The 17,134-nt window shown below is 45.0% G+C and overlaps 6 pseudogenes; all 6 read right to left on the minus strand.

Annotated features, from left to right (window-relative positions):
- Window positions 1-669: 669 nt before the first annotated feature.
- LOC130285906 (U2 spliceosomal RNA) lies at window positions 670-933 on the minus strand (annotated as a pseudogene).
- Window positions 934-2,406: 1,473 nt separating this feature from the next.
- On the minus strand, window positions 2,407-2,670 carry LOC130285907 (U2 spliceosomal RNA; annotated as a pseudogene).
- A 1,481-nt stretch (window positions 2,671-4,151) lies between these two features.
- LOC130285908 (U2 spliceosomal RNA) lies at window positions 4,152-4,415 on the minus strand (annotated as a pseudogene).
- A 1,485-nt stretch (window positions 4,416-5,900) lies between these two features.
- Window positions 5,901-6,164, minus strand: LOC130285909 (U2 spliceosomal RNA; annotated as a pseudogene).
- A 1,485-nt stretch (window positions 6,165-7,649) lies between these two features.
- On the minus strand, window positions 7,650-7,913 carry LOC130285910 (U2 spliceosomal RNA; annotated as a pseudogene).
- Window positions 7,914-9,404: 1,491 nt separating this feature from the next.
- On the minus strand, window positions 9,405-9,668 carry LOC130285912 (U2 spliceosomal RNA; annotated as a pseudogene).
- Between the last annotated feature and the right edge of the window lie 7,466 nt (window positions 9,669-17,134).

Raw genomic sequence — 17,134 nt, forward strand, 5'->3', positions numbered from 1 at the left:
ATTTGTTCTCACTCACTCACTCACTCACTCAATCACTCACTCACTCATTCACTCTCACTCACTCTCACTCTCTCACTCACTCGCTCACTAAGTCAGTCTCTCTCTCTCTCTCTCTTTTTCTTTTTATATATATTTTTTTCCGTCTTCTTCTTCTTCTTCTTCTTCTTCTTCTTCTTCAGACCCTGTCATAGCACTAATGCCTTTCCAATACCACCAGCAGATGGAGACACTCCATTGCAACATTGGTTGTGAGCAGCAGTTTCTAAAAACAAATGCCTCATGGCGGATTTCCCATCCATCAATGGATGGTAAATTTTGTTTTTATCATTCACTGACCACAGAAACCAATGCATGGTCAAGCAACAGCAATGACACACCCTTGTGTATAGGCATGAGACCCTCATGTCATTTAACAGGATTCAGCACCACCCACAAGACAGCTACCTGTCATGTCATGTCAAACCTGCACAGGTGTGCTAGATTATTATTATTTAGTTTTATTTAATTTTTTTACACCAATCAGTGTGCAAACATGGTCATTAAAACGCTAAATGAATAGACGTTCATAAACCAGTCAGTGCAACTCATCATTTTGGTCTCCAATTCTCAAACTCAAATTCTCACCCACGGAGGATTAAATGAGAATCTTTCTTGTTTAACACTGGAATGGGGTGGTGCACTGTTCACTACCCGAAGATACTGCCACATCGGGTCAATGCATAGGGCGACAGAAGCAAGCTTCCAAATCAGCTCCCTTTCTCAAAAATCCATTTAATTTATGGTCCCCAGATAGGGAACGTATGTATCAGTATGTGCTCACAAGTCACCCAAGTGCAAGTATTCACACAAAAAAAAACGTGCCTCAGGATGCGATCTGTCGCAAGATCCTTTCTTTTTTTACACTTGATCTAAGCCAAAAGGCCTAGAGGGGATAACCGGGAAAGGGGTGGACCCAACCATGTCCCCTTCATGAGCACTCACATTACTCATAGGAATGGAAGGAAGGCTGGCAGCCAACCAGCCTCCCATACACTTTCTGGGTGGGTGGCAGTCAGCCACCCATACATACATACAGCACAGGCTAAACCCACATCATCACTTAAAAAAAGGACAGGCGACCATTGCACTCTGATGGAGCATTTAGCAATGCAATCCATAGCCTGGCTTTTGCATGAACCCCCATCACTCCTCCTCTTGCATATAAGACAATATTTCAGATCTGCATATGAAAACAACACGCCTACCTTTGTTGCACATAGCTGCCTGCCTGTCTCTAGTTACCCCACTGGCTGTAGCTGCGTCCCTTCCGACATGGAATAACACCAACTGTAACGATAAACTGAAAATTAACAGTATAAACCTGCATCATTTTGGACTCTGGTATTTGCTGAATCCGGGTGACCTGACAATCGATGGTGGTGCCGCTGGTGATTCTGGCCTTCTTGGAATCTGTTGGGCCTATGTGTTAGCTCACACATCACTTGGGTATCCATGGTAACTACCACAACATGGTCATCTGCAGTTTACATCTAGCCCGTGGCATTGAATGGCATTTTAAAAGTGCTAAGGGTCCTGGTGCAATAATCCTCCCATGAGGATCAGCCTCAACGGCTTTGTAGATTGCACTCATGTCAGCAACTCCATATACATTTTTTTTTCTTCATGCTTCTTTCTTCATCCTTTTTTCTTTCTGTCATTCAGACTTTCATTCATTCGATCTCTCTCACTCACTTGCTTTAACTCATTTGTTCTCACTCACTCACTCACTCACTCAATCACTCACTCACTCATTCACTCTCACTCACTCTCACTCTCTCACTCACTCGCTCACTAAGTCAGTCTCTCTCTCTCTCTCTCTTTTTCTTTTTATATATATTTTTTTCCGTCTTCTTCTTCTTCTTCTTCTTCTTCTTCAGACCCTGTCATAGCACTAATGCCTTTCCAATACCACCAGCAGATGGAGACACTCCATTGCAACATTGGTTGTGAGCAGCAGTTTCTAAAAACAAATGCCTCATGGCGGATTTCCCATCCATCAATGGATGGTAAATTTTGTTTTTATCATTCACTGACCACAGAAACCAATGCATGGTCAAGCAACAGCAATGACACACCCTTGTGTATAGGCATGAGACCCTCATGTCATTTAACAGGATTCAGCACCACCCACAAGACAGCTACCTGTCATGTCATGTCAAACCTGCACAGGTGTGCTAGATTATTATTATTTAGTTTTATTTAATTTTTTTACACCAATCAGTGTGCAAACATGGTCATTAAAACGCTAAATGAATAGACGTTCATAAACCAGTCAGTGCAACTCATCATTTTGGTCTCCAATTCTCAAACTCAAATTCTCACCCACGGAGGATTAAATGAGAATCTTTCTTGTTTAACACTGGAATGGGGTGGTGCACTGTTCACTACCCGAAGATACTGCCACATCGGGTCAATGCATAGGGCGACAGAAGCAAGCTTCCAAATCAGCTCCCTTTCTCAAAAATCCATTTAATTTATGGTCCCCAGATAGGGAACGTATGTATCAGTATGTGCTCACAAGTCACCCAAGTGCAAGTATTCACACAAAAAAAAACGTGCCTCAGGATGCGATCTGTCGCAAGATCCTTTCTTTTTTTACACTTGATCTAAGCCAAAAGGCCTAGAGGGGATAACCGGGAAAGGGGTGGACCCAACCATGTCCCCTTCATGAGCACTCACATTACTCATAGGAATGGAAGGAAGGCTGGCAGCCAACCAGCCTCCCATACACTTTCTGGGTGGGTGGCAGTCAGCCACCCATACATACATACAGCACAGGCTAAACCCACATCATCACTTAAAAAAAGGACAGGCGACCATTGCACTCTGATGGAGCATTTAGCAATGCAATCCATAGCCTGGCTTTTGCATGAACCCCCATCACTCCTCCTCTTGCATATAAGACAATATTTCAGATCTGCATATGAAAACAACACGCCTACCTTTGTTGCACATAGCTGCCTGCCTGTCTCTAGTTACCCCACTGGCTGTAGCTGCGTCCCTTCCGACATGGAATAACACCAACTGTAACGATAAACTGAAAATTAACAGTATAAACCTGCATCATTTTGGACTCTGGTATTTGCTGAATCCGGGTGACCTGACAATCGATGGTGGTGCCGCTGGTGATTCTGGCCTTCTTGGAATCTGTTGGGCCTATGTGTTAGCTCACACATCACTTGGGTATCCATGGTAACTACCACAACATGGTCATCTGCAGTTTACATCTAGCCCGTGGCATTGAATGGCATTTTAAAAGTGCTAAGGTTCCTGGTGCAATAATCCTCCCATGAGGATCAGCCTCAACGGCTTTGTAGATTGCACTCATGTCAGCAACTCCATATACATTTTTTTTTCTTCATGCTTCTTTCTTCATCCTTTTTTCTTTCTGTCATTCAGACTTTCATTCATTCGATCTCTCTCACTCACTTGCTTTAACTCATTTGTTCTCACTCACTCACTCACTCAATCACTCACTCACTCATTCACTCTCACTCACTCTCACTCTCTCACTCACTCGCTCACTAAGTCAGTCTCTCTCTCTCTCTCTCTTTTTCTTTTTATATATATTTTTTTCCGTCTTCTTCTTCTTCTTCTTCTTCTTCTTCTTCTTCTTCTTCAGACCCTGTCATAGCACTAATGCCTTTCCAATACCACCAGCAGATGGAGACACTCCATTGCAACATTGGTTGTGAGCAGCAGTTTCTAAAAACAAATGCCTCATGGCGGATTTCCCATCCATCAATGGATGGTAAATTTTGTTTTTATCATTCACTGACCACAGAAACCAATGCATGGTCAAGCAACAGCAATGACACACCCTTGTGTATAGGCATGAGACCCTCATGTCATTTAACAGGATTCAGCACCACCCACAAGACAGCTACCTGTCATGTCATGTCAAACCTGCACAGGTGTGCTAGATTATTATTATTTAGTTTTATTTAATTTTTTTACACCAATCAGTGTGCAAACATGGTCATTAAAACGCTAAATGAATAGACGTTCATAAACCAGTCAGTGCAACTCATCATTTTGGTCTCCAATTCTCAAACTCAAATTCTCACCCACGGAGGATTAAATGAGAATCTTTCTTGTTTAACACTGGAATGGGGTGGTGCACTGTTCACTACCCGAAGATACTGCCACATCGGGTCAATGCATAGGGCGACAGAAGCAAGCTTCCAAATCAGCTCCCTTTCTCAAAAATCCATTTAATTTATGGTCCCCAGATAGGGAACGTATGTATCAGTATGTGCTCACAAGTCACCCAAGTGCAAGTATTCACACAAAAAAAAACGTGCCTCAGGATGCGATCTGTCGCAAGATCCTTTCTTTTTTTACACTTGATCTAAGCCAAAAGGCCTAGAGGGGATAACCGGGAAAGGGGTGGACCCAACCATGTCCCCTTCATGAGCACTCACATTACTCATAGGAATGGAAGGAAGGCTGGCAGCCAACCAGCCTCCCATACACTTTCTGGGTGGGTGGCAGTCAGCCACCCATACATACATACAGCACAGGCTAAACCCACATCATCACTTAAAAAAAGGACAGGCGACCATTGCACTCTGATGGAGCATTTAGCAATGCAATCCATAGCCTGGCTTTTGCATGAACCCCCATCACTCCTCCTCTTGCATATAAGACAATATTTCAGATCTGCATATGAAAACAACACGCCTACCTTTGTTGCACATAGCTGCCTGCCTGTCTCTAGTTACCCCACTGGCTGTAGCTGCGTCCCTTCCGACATGGAATAACACCAACTGTAACGATAAACTGAAAATTAACAGTATAAACCTGCATCATTTTGGACTCTGGTATTTGCTGAATCCGGGTGACCTGACAATCGATGGTGGTGCCGCTGGTGATTCTGGCCTTCTTGGAATCTGTTGGGCCTATGTGTTAGCTCACACATCACTTGGGTATCCATGGTAACTACCACAACATGGTCATCTGCAGTTTACATCTAGCCCGTGGCATTGAATGGCATTTTAAAAGTGCTAAGGGTCCTGGTGCAATAATCCTCCCATGAGGATCAGCCTCAACGGCTTTGTAGATTGCACTCATGTCAGCAACTCCATATACATTTTTTTTTCTTCATGCTTCTTTCTTCATCCTTTTTTCTTTCTGTCATTCAGACTTTCATTCATTCGATCTCTCTCACTCACTTGCTTTAACTCATTTGTTCTCACTCACTCACTCACTCACTCAATCACTCACTCACTCATTCACTCTCACTCACTCTCACTCTCTCACTCACTCGCTCACTAAGTCAGTCTCTCTCTCTCTCTCTCTTTTTCTTTTTATATATATTTTTTTCCGTCTTCTTCTTCTTCTTCTTCTTCTTCTTCTTCTTCTTCTTCAGACCCTGTCATAGCACTAATGCCTTTCCAATACCACCAGCAGATGGAGACACTCCATTGCAACATTGGTTGTGAGCAGCAGTTTCTAAAAACAAATGCCTCATGGCGGATTTCCCATCCATCAATGGATGGTAAATTTTGTTTTTATCATTCACTGACCACAGAAACCAATGCATGGTCAAGCAACAGCAATGACACACCCTTGTGTATAGGCATGAGACCCTCATGTCATTTAACAGGATTCAGCACCACCCACAAGACAGCTACCTGTCATGTCATGTCAAACCTGCACAGGTGTGCTAGATTATTATTATTTAGTTTTATTTAATTTTTTTACACCAATCAGTGTGCAAACATGGTCATTAAAACGCTAAATGAATAGACGTTCATAAACCAGTCAGTGCAACTCATCATTTTGGTCTCCAATTCTCAAACTCAAATTCTCACCCACGGAGGATTAAATGAGAATCTTTCTTGTTTAACACTGGAATGGGGTGGTGCACTGTTCACTACCCGAAGATACTGCCACATCGGGTCAATGCATAGGGCGACAGAAGCAAGCTTCCAAATCAGCTCCCTTTCTCAAAAATCCATTTAATTTATGGTCCCCAGATAGGGAACGTATGTATCAGTATGTGCTCACAAGTCACCCAAGTGCAAGTATTCACACAAAAAAAAACGTGCCTCAGGATGCGATCTGTCGCAAGATCCTTTCTTTTTTTACACTTGATCTAAGCCAAAAGGCCTAGAGGGGATAACCGGGAAAGGGGTGGACCCAACCATGTCCCCTTCATGAGCACTCACATTACTCATAGGAATGGAAGGAAGGCTGGCAGCCAACCAGCCTCCCATACACTTTCTGGGTGGGTGGCAGTCAGCCACCCATACATACATACAGCACAGGCTAAACCCACATCATCACTTAAAAAAAGGACAGGCGACCATTGCACTCTGATGGAGCATTTAGCAATGCAATCCATAGCCTGGCTTTTGCATGAACCCCCATCACTCCTCCTCTTGCATATAAGACAATATTTCAGATCTGCATATGAAAACAACACGCCTACCTTTGTTGCACATAGCTGCCTGCCTGTCTCTAGTTACCCCACTGGCTGTAGCTGCGTCCCTTCCGACATGGAATAACACCAACTGTAACGATAAACTGAAAATTAACAGTATAAACCTGCATCATTTTGGACTCTGGTATTTGCTGAATCCGGGTGACCTGACAATCGATGGTGGTGCCGCTGGTGATTCTGGCCTTCTTGGAATCTGTTGGGCCTATGTGTTAGCTCACACATCACTTGGGTATCCATGGTAACTACCACAACATGGTCATCTGCAGTTTACATCTAGCCCGTGGCATTGAATGGCATTTTAAAAGTGCTAAGGGTCCTGGTGCAATAATCCTCCCATGAGGATCAGCCTCAACGGCTTTGTAGATTGCACTCATGTCAGCAACTCCATATACATTTTTTTTTCTTCATGCTTCTTTCTTCATCCTTTTTTCTTTCTGTCATTCAGACTTTCATTCATTCGATCTCTCTCACTCACTTGCTTTAACTCATTTGTTCTCACTCACTCACTCACTCACTCAATCACTCACTCACTCATTCACTCTCACTCACTCTCACTCTCTCACTCACTCGCTCACTAAGTCAGTCTCTCTCTCTCTCTCTCTTTTTCTTTTTATATATATTTTTTTCCGTCTTCTTCTTCTTCTTCTTCTTCTTCTTCTTCTTCTTCTTCAGACCCTGTCATAGCACTAATGCCTTTCCAATACCACCAGCAGATGGAGACACTCCATTGCAACATTGGTTGTGAGCAGCAGTTTCTAAAAACAAATGCCTCATGGCGGATTTCCCATCCATCAATGGATGGTAAATTTTGTTTTTATCATTCACTGACCACAGAAACCAATGCATGGTCAAGCAACAGCAATGACACACCCTTGTGTATAGGCATGAGACCCTCATGTCATTTAACAGGATTCAGCACCACCCACAAGACAGCTACCTGTCATGTCATGTCAAACCTGCACAGGTGTGCTAGATTATTATTATTTAGTTTTATTTAATTTTTTTACACCAATCAGTGTGCAAACATGGTCATTAAAACGCTAAATGAATAGACGTTCATAAACCAGTCAGTGCAACTCATCATTTTGGTCTCCAATTCTCAAACTCAAATTCTCACCCACGGAGGATTAAATGAGAATCTTTCTTGTTTAACACTGGAATGGGGTGGTGCACTGTTCACTACCCGAAGATACTGCCACATCGGGTCAATGCATAGGGCGACAGAAGCAAGCTTCCAAATCAGCTCCCTTTCTCAAAAATCCATTTAATTTATGGTCCCCAGATAGGGAACGTATGTATCAGTATGTGCTCACAAGTCACCCAAGTGCAAGTATTCACACAAAAAAAAACGTGCCTCAGGATGCGATCTGTCGCAAGATCCTTTCTTTTTTTACACTTGATCTAAGCCAAAAGGCCTAGAGGGGATAACCGGGAAAGGGGTGGACCCAACCATGTCCCCTTCATGAGCACTCACATTACTCATAGGAATGGAAGGAAGGCTGGCAGCCAACCAGCCTCCCATACACTTTCTGGGTGGGTGGCAGTCAGCCACCCATACATACATACAGCACAGGCTAAACCCACATCATCACTTAAAAAAAGGACAGGCGACCATTGCACTCTGATGGAGCATTTAGCAATGCAATCCATAGCCTGGCTTTTGCATGAACCCCCATCACTCCTCCTCTTGCATATAAGACAATATTTCAGATCTGCATATGAAAACAACACGCCTACCTTTGTTGCACATAGCTGCCTGCCTGTCTCTAGTTACCCCACTGGCTGTAGCTGCGTCCCTTCCGACATGGAATAACACCAACTGTAACGATAAACTGAAAATTAACAGTATAAACCTGCATCATTTTGGACTCTGGTATTTGCTGAATCCGGGTGACCTGACAATCGATGGTGGTGCCGCTGGTGATTCTGGCCTTCTTGGAATCTGTTGGGCCTATGTGTTAGCTCACACATCACTTGGGTATCCATGGTAACTACCACAACATGGTCATCTGCAGTTTACATCTAGCCCGTGGCATTGAATGGCATTTTAAAAGTGCTAAGGGTCCTGGTGCAATAATCCTCCCATGAGGATCAGCCTCAACGGCTTTGTAGATTGCACTCATGTCAGCAACTCCATATACATTTTTTTTTCTTCATGCTTCTTTCTTCATCCTTTTTTCTTTCTGTCATTCAGACTTTCATTCATTCGATCTCTCTCACTCACTTGCTTTAACTCATTTGTTCTCACTCACTCACTCACTCACTCAATCACTCACTCACTCATTCACTCTCACTCACTCTCACTCTCTCACTCACTCGCTCACTAAGTCAGTCTCTCTCTCTCTCTCTCTTTTTCTTTTTATATATATTTTTTTCCGTCTTCTTCTTCTTCTTCTTCTTCTTCTTCTTCTTCTTCTTCTTCTTCAGACCCTGTCATAGCACTAATGCCTTTCCAATACCACCAGCAGATGGAGACACTCCATTGCAACATTGGTTGTGAGCAGCAGTTTCTAAAAAAAAATGCCTCATGGCGGATTTCCCATCCATCAATGGATGGTAAATTTTGTTTTTATCATTCACTGACCACAGAAACCAATGCATGGTCAAGCAACAGCAATGACACACCCTTGTGTATAGGCATGAGACCCTCATGTCATTTAACAGGATTCAGCACCACCCACAAGACAGCTACCTGTCATGTCATGTCAAACCTGCACAGGTGTGCTAGATTATTATTATTTAGTTTTATTTAATTTTTTTACACCAATCAGTGTGCAAACATGGTCATTAAAACGCTAAATGAATAGACGTTCATAAACCAGTCAGTGCAACTCATCATTTTGGTCTCCAATTCTCAAACTCAAATTCTCACCCACGGAGGATTAAATGAGAATCTTTCTTGTTTAACACTGGAATGGGGTGGTGCACTGTTCACTACCCGAAGATACTGCCACATCGGGTCAATGCATAGGGCGACAGAAGCAAGCTTCCAAATCAGCTCCCTTTCTCAAAAATCCATTTAATTTATGGTCCCCAGATAGGGAACGTATGTATCAGTATGTGCTCACAAGTCACCCAAGTGCAAGTATTCACACAAAAAAAAACGTGCCTCAGGATGCGATCTGTCGCAAGATCCTTTCTTTTTTTACACTTGATCTAAGCCAAAAGGCCTAGAGGGGATAACCGGGAAAGGGGTGGACCCAACCATGTCCCCTTCATGAGCACTCACATTACTCATAGGAATGGAAGGAAGGCTGGCAGCCAACCAGCCTCCCATACACTTTCTGGGTGGGTGGCAGTCAGCCACCCATACATACATACAGCACAGGCTAAACCCACATCATCACTTAAAAAAAGGACAGGCGACCATTGCACTCTGATGGAGCATTTAGCAATGCAATCCATAGCCTGGCTTTTGCATGAACCCCATCACTCCTCCAAATAAAGAAAAACCTCTTTCGACGACGACGACGACGACTGCAAATGTAAGAGTCTTATCAAGAACTAACAAGTTGGTATAGTTTTACAGAAAAAGGAACTCATGTCCCATAAATATTTTACATGATTGAGATTTTGGTCCCTTTTTTCTGATTCTTCTTCTAAATTATGGCAATAATCTTTTCTGTATGATATTCTCATTACCATATGTTAATTTATCTTATTAACATTCAAATCATTTCTAGTAACGTTTCTTACATTCAACTGATACATTGAAACTACATACTAATATTCAAATCTCCCCAATGAAAATAAGACATAAACAAATAATGCATCTAAGGCATACAACCTTTAGTATTCACAAATGTGATATTATGTGGGAGTATTTGGTTGGTGATTGATTGCTTCTCGGCCTTTTGGCTAAGATCAAGTGCAGTTGCCTTGGTCTCGCCTGAGGGTGCGATCTCTGCTTTTACCCAGTTTGCTGGAAGGGATTCTCTTTCTGTGGTTTCGTGCCGACAGTTCTCCCTGGAGGGATGGCTGGTCTGAAGAATACCATTCTTTTGGAGGTGGATCCTGGAAGTGCTGTGAAGAACAATGTTGTTTACCTGGTTTGGGACATCATCATGCTGAAGCTTGGAGTGGACAAGTCAGAAATATTCAGCGTTAATGAGGCTCCTCGCAAGGGTTCTTATGAGGTCACCTTTGAGCAGGAAGGTAGGTGCCTTGATGTTTATGAACGTTTGAGAAATTTCAGCAAGGACCCCATGATGGAGGGAGTGAAGATTACTCCTTTGTTTGGGTTTCAAGAAAAAACTGTCCTTGTGCATGTTTATAACCCTTTCACGGATGTGGCTATAATTGAAAGTTTTCTGCGCCAATATTGTGACTCTGTGCGTGGAGGTGAAAAACAGACCAATGTACTGGGAATCTTTAATTGCAAATATAAATTTGTTGTGAAACTGAAAGTGGATCCCAGTTGTGTTGGTGGCTTTAAACATCCCCCAGCTAGTTTTTCTGTTGCTGGACATAGGGGATATTTATCCTATGCTGGACAGCCATATTATTGCCGCAATTGTTTTTCTTTTGGCCACGTGAAAGAGAGCTGCCTTAAGGGACAGGTGTGCCGGAACTGTAATGGTACTGGTCACCATGCGGGGAGTTGCCCTAACACAAAAAAATTTGACCTGTGCCGTGAGGAAGGGCATGTTTATAAAGACTGTCCTGGTACAAAAAGACCAAGCTATGCAAGTGCTGCAAGAGGGGAGGAAATTGTGAGGAAGTTGGCCCCTCAAAAACTGAAAGTTATTCCTCAGTAACCTGTGGATGTACAAGTTGCTGTGGCTGATGCCTTTAGGAAGCTGGAGGAGGTGATTGAGGGAGTGCAGAGCCCTGTTCACACAGCTGAATCTGTTCATCCCTCTGATCCTGCTAACATAGAGGAGTTTCAGTCCTCTGGAGAGACTAGTTTGTGTAACAGGGAGGGTGGTGGGAAACATAATGTCCAGGATGAAAATAATGATGGCTTCAAGCTGGTGCATGGTGGGAAGTCCGCCAAAAAAAGACGTGGTGAGGAGAGTACGAATTTGGCGCCAGAAACCAGGAACACATTTGAAGTGCTGGAAACGGACATTATGGAGACTGCTGAAAGTGGTGAATAGATATGCCGGGACTTGATATGAAATGTTATCAGATGGTGAAGCACCTGTTTTCTAATGACTTTGTTATACCTGCTTTGTGTTTTACTATGTGTTCTCAATAGGTTTGCCGGGACTTGATATGCAAATGATATCAGGTAGTGAATCACCTATTTTCTAATGGTTATGTTATACCTGTTTTGTGTTTGTATATAGTTATGAGCATTATTATTTGTTCTCAAAATGTGAGAGTATTTAAAAATAAGTCTAGGAGAGCTGCTATTTTAAGTTTTTTAGCACAAGAGAATGCTTCAATTTTCTGTTTGCAGGAATGTGGTATTGAGTTCGCAGCAAGTCAGGATGAATGGGTGTATGGTCGGTGTGTGTGGTCTGGGAGTTCACTGAATAAGAATGATGGTGTGGGTGTTTTAATTAAATCACCTGAAATTTCTGTTGAAAGTTATTTAGTTATTGAGCCTGGTAGGTGTATTTCTGTTAATTTATGTTATAAAGGTGTATGCTTCTGCATGCAAAAATGAAAGAAAAAATTTGTTTGAGAAATTAAAATTTTATGTTCAAGGTAAAATACCTATTATTTTAGTTGGAGATATGAATGTGGACTTATGTAAGAAAGCATTTGATATATCAGGAAGAAAATTATTTGAGTTAGTTTCAGATTTTAGGTTTAAAGATATTCAGGATTTATGCAAAGTTAGTCCTAATTTATATATCAGACAGGAGGCTCATATCTTATGCATTAATCTTTCTTTATTAATGCCCATAGCAGAATATTCACTATTCAATTAAACGTAATGGAGAAAAAACTTCAAAACTACAACTCCCAGCAGTCCTTGGGGCACAATAGCCACTCCTATCCCTGTCGCCCCTATATAAGGACTGCCCCTTCATCTAACTTCCTCTTTCTTTCTGCTCATAGCAGCATACAGATAAGTGTTCCTTACAGTGTTTTACTATTATAGCTTATTCTTACTTATATATATATATTGGTTCAGCGTATGTGGAACTATTACGCTGGTTCACTTTTGTTTATAGGTTATATATATGTATATATATTTCTGCCTATAATTTGCCCGCTCTTTCACCTTCATTCCTACTTCTTTCACCGAAGAATTCCGGTGCTTTACTGACTACTCCCCTCTGGTTCCCTTTCCCTTCTTCCTTCAGTGGTCGCCATTTACCTGGCGCCGACATTTTCTGCTTCTCCTTCATCCTCTTTTCGCGCGCGCGGGCGAGGGGCGTGTCCTTCAACACAGACCGCTCTCTCTCCACGGCCTGCGATTGAAGAGTGGGCGTGCCTTTACATTTAGTCATTGGAGGGCGCTCCTGCGTCCTCCAATCATAGCCCTAGGGACGTAGTCTCGCAAGACTTCGTCCCTGAGTGCAGAGGCTCTCGATCTCCCCTCCCAGCGCAGCGCCAGTACAGCGCTAGCGGTGTGGAGGACGGAGCCTGTAATCTGCTATCAGGTCTTACTTAGTCTTGCTATTAGCTTCTGGGAGACAGAATTTATTCTGTATCCCCTGATTAGATAACTTATTTTTAGACTTACCCACCTATATATTTTAGTCTAAATTGCTACATCATGGCTGAGGAGCCCACATCTGCTCCCCCTAGAGGGGATGGCTTTCCCCTAGACTCGGCACAGTTTATGACTGCCAGCCAAATCCAGGACCTTATTAATAAATCGGTACAAGCGGCCCTAGCTTCTGCCATGGTACCTTCTGGGTCTCAATCCTCAACCCACATGATGTCAGCCCCACCACCTCAGGGCGGTGAACCGCCTCTCAAAAAAGGCAAAGCTTCCCAGAAAAGGAAGCATGTCTTGGCGGCATCCGACTCCCCGACAGGGGAAGAAAATAATATGTTCCAGGCAGCTCCTACCCTGACCTGCCAACCCCAACATCCCTCAGACTCCACTCGACCCCTGGGCCTCGGGGAGTTAAAAGGGAAGAGGCAAAGGTCCGCTAGACGGTCCAAACCCAATTCGTTCGTAGATTCCTCATATGAGGATTCGTCTGCTCATTCAGATGAAGCTGACGATGATGAGTCTGAAGCAATGGACGAGGATGTTGGGGACACTGCGTTTGATACCAACGCAAACCCTGCTACGCAGGACGAGATTATCCTAGACGCACTAGGTGAACCGTTCTTCCACCCTGACGCGATCTCCCACCCGAGATCTGGTGACTGGACCCCACTTCCTCACGTATCGCAATACGTGGAATTTTGGGCACGTAAGTCCTTGGACAAGACGAGCCGCAATAAATTAAGGGCAGAGTGCCCCAGACCCTTTGTACCACATTAGGTGGTTAATACCCCGGAGGTGGACCCGGTCTTATCAAAGTACCTCATGAAATCAGGTAAATTCCCCAAAAAGGGGATTGAACGCTCATTTTGGACCATCCAGGAACGTATTCTGGACCTGATTGGTCCCCTTACAAAAATTCTAAACCTGTCTGAGCAGGCGGCAGCGACGGACCAACCTGTTGATCTCCGTCAACTCCGTGGATGGGCATAAAGGGCTATTTGCCTAGCGGGCAGCGCCAACACCACCTGCTCAATAGAGAGAAGGCGCTCTATCCTCATGCGCCTTGCAATTGTTCCATTTATCTGAGACCGAGCCTGGTCCTTCCGCGGAGGGGTTGCTGTTTGGCGATAGCTTAGTGAAAGACATAAACAAATTTGTCGGGCTTTTCACTAGCTTAGATAAGGCCCAGTCGTCCCTAAAAAAGTCTGGGACCAATAAAATTTTTCCCCAGGCCGGCAGAGGTAAAGGCCGATCTGCCGGCCGCGCTCCTACCTATCGGCCACACGGCAGACAATCTGCTCAGTCACAATACCATCAGGCTCCTCCCTCCTACACCATGCCAGTGGCACAGCCGGCGCCATTCTTCCCACCCCGTGGCAGGCCCTGGCGCGGACGTGGTGGACGTGGTTACCCCAGATCTAGACCCCATACCGGTGAGTACACTCTATATTCCACACTCTCGTATACCAGTGGGGGGACGTCTGAGGTATTTTACCCACGCTTGGTCTGCGATTACGGCAGACGCGTGGATCCTAAATACGATATCGGGGTTCGTAATCGAACTCCAATCCTTGCCGACGATGGGCATTATGCCGACCCCTATCAGGTTCTCGAACCAAACCGTTGCTCTAATAGACAACGAAATAAGGGATCTCCTGGCCAAACAGGCAATCCAGGAGGTAGTCCACTCCTCTCCAGGTTTTGTAAGCAATCTCTTCTTAGTAAAGAAAAAAGGGGGCGGTTACCGCCCAGTGATAAACCTTCGAGACCTCAACCAGCATGTCACTTATCGACATTTCAAAATGGAAGGGATTCATTTCCTTCGGGATCTCCTTCATTCCGGAGATTGGCTCGTGAAGGTGGATTTAAAGGACGCCTATCTCACCGTCCCGATACACCCAGAGTCTCAACCCTTTCTCCGTTTTCTCTGGAAAGACCGAATGTGGCAATTTACTTGCCTACCGTTCGGCCTATCCTCCGCCCCATGGTGTTTCACCAAACTCATGAAACCAGTGGTGGCGTCCCTGAGGAGCAGAGGGGTACGTCTGATCATTTATCTAGACGACCTCCTTATCATGGCCAGCTCCAAAGCTTTGGCATCTCTCCACATGGAGTGGACGTTATCACTATTGCACGACCTAGGGTTCATAGTCAACCGAGAAAAATCGGTTCTAACCCCGGCCCAAGAGATGGAGTTTCTGGGTTTTTTGGTAGACACCAATCATGCCGTCCTCCGTCTTCCCAAGGCCAAACTAGCCCTGATACGCAAAGAAATCAGGGCGATTTTGCGCAAGGGTTGCTTATCCTTACGGATCCTGGCGCGCCTAGTGGGTCTTCTGGCAGCCTCCATCCAGGCTATATTTCCAGCCCCATTGCACTACAGAGCCCTTCAGAGGCTCAAGATCATGCACCTGAGGCAGGGCCTCAGATATGCAGACGAGGTTCCCCTCTGTCAGGCGGCCACCGAAGAATTGCACTGGTGGCTTCGTCATGCCGTCGAATGGAACGGCAAGACCATTTTCAACTCCAGCCCGGACATCATCATAGAGTCGGATGCGAGTCGTCAGGGCTGGGGAGCCCGTTGTGGAGCGGATTCCACAGGAGGGACATGGTCCGTCTCGGAAACTTCCCTGCATATCAATGCCTTGGAACTTCTAGCGGCGTTCTTTGCCGTCAGGAGTTTTCTTCCACATGCGTCCAATTGCTGTGTATTACTACGCATGGACAACGTAGCGGCGGTTCAGTACATCAACCGCTTGGGGGGCACCAGATCCAGAATCCTTGCGGATCTCGCGAAAGATTTTTGGCACTTCTGCCTAGTCCGCGACATTGTTCCGATAGCGGAGTATATCCCAGGGGTCTCCAATTCGGTAGCCGATTGGAATTCCCGCTACCTCCTCGATTCCAGCGACTGGCGTTTGAATCGGTCCGTTTTTCTGCGGTTGAGACAGCTTTGGGGTCCGTTATGCGTGGATCTCTTCGCTTCTCGCCTCAACCATCAACTGCCATGTTTTTTCAGCTGGAGGCCGGATCCGGAAGCGTCTGCGGTAGACGCTCTCCGCCAACCTTGGCCGGAGGGGATACATTATGCGTTTCCCCCGTTCCAGTTAATACCCCGGGTTCTCCTACATACTGCGAACCTGAGGGCGACGGTTGTGCTGATCACACCCTGGTGGCCGACACAGCCGTGGTTTCCTCTCCTCCTGGGGATGACCGTGGATTACCCCAGGCTGCTCCCTCACTCCCCGCAACTCCTCACCAATCCGACCAAGGGTCTCCACCCGCTAGTAGTGGAGGGGAGCCTAACTCTCCTAGCGTGGTTGGTTTCGGGGTCCCGGACGAGGATAACGACCTTTCAAGATCGGCTAGGGATCTCCTCGCCTTGGCCTGGGCCCCCGGGACTAGATCGGCATATCGATCAGCCTGGAGACTCTGGGTTCGTTGGTGTGATCAACGGCAGGTTGATCCCGTACATGCACCTGTGTCGGTAGTGGTCAACTATTTGGCAGATTCTTTTGAATCTGGCAAATCTTTTAGCTCCATCAATGTGTACCGGTCGGCTATTTCAGCTTATCATTGCCCAGTGGACTCTTTGCCGGTTGGCAAACATCCGCTTGTCTGTAGGCTTTTGCGCGGCATTAAATTTAAGCGTCCCCCGCGGCCTCGATACCAGGTGACCTGGGATGTTTCCAGGTTACTTGATATGTTTTCTACGTGGGAAGATAATAGCAATCTCCCCTTGAAGCTGTTATCGTATAAACTAACTGTCCTCTTATGCTTGGTTTCTATCAAGCGTGTCTCGGACGTGAGGGCATTGGACATCTCTAGGCGACAATTCTCGCCTCAGGGGGTCAAGTTTGCTGTGGTCCGTAGAACCAAGACGGGTATCCAATCAGTTTTTTACCCATTTTTCCCTGCGCATCCTCTGATCTGCGTTGTCCGTTGCCTGCAGGCATACGAATCGCGGACTGCAGATTTGCGATCTACGGATTCCTCTCAACTGCTGGTTTCTTACGTCAAACCTC

Source organism: Hyla sarda, chromosome 8 (assembly GCF_029499605.1).
Source record: "Hyla sarda isolate aHylSar1 chromosome 8, aHylSar1.hap1, whole genome shotgun sequence".
NCBI lineage: Eukaryota > Metazoa > Chordata > Amphibia > Anura > Hylidae > Hyla > Hyla sarda.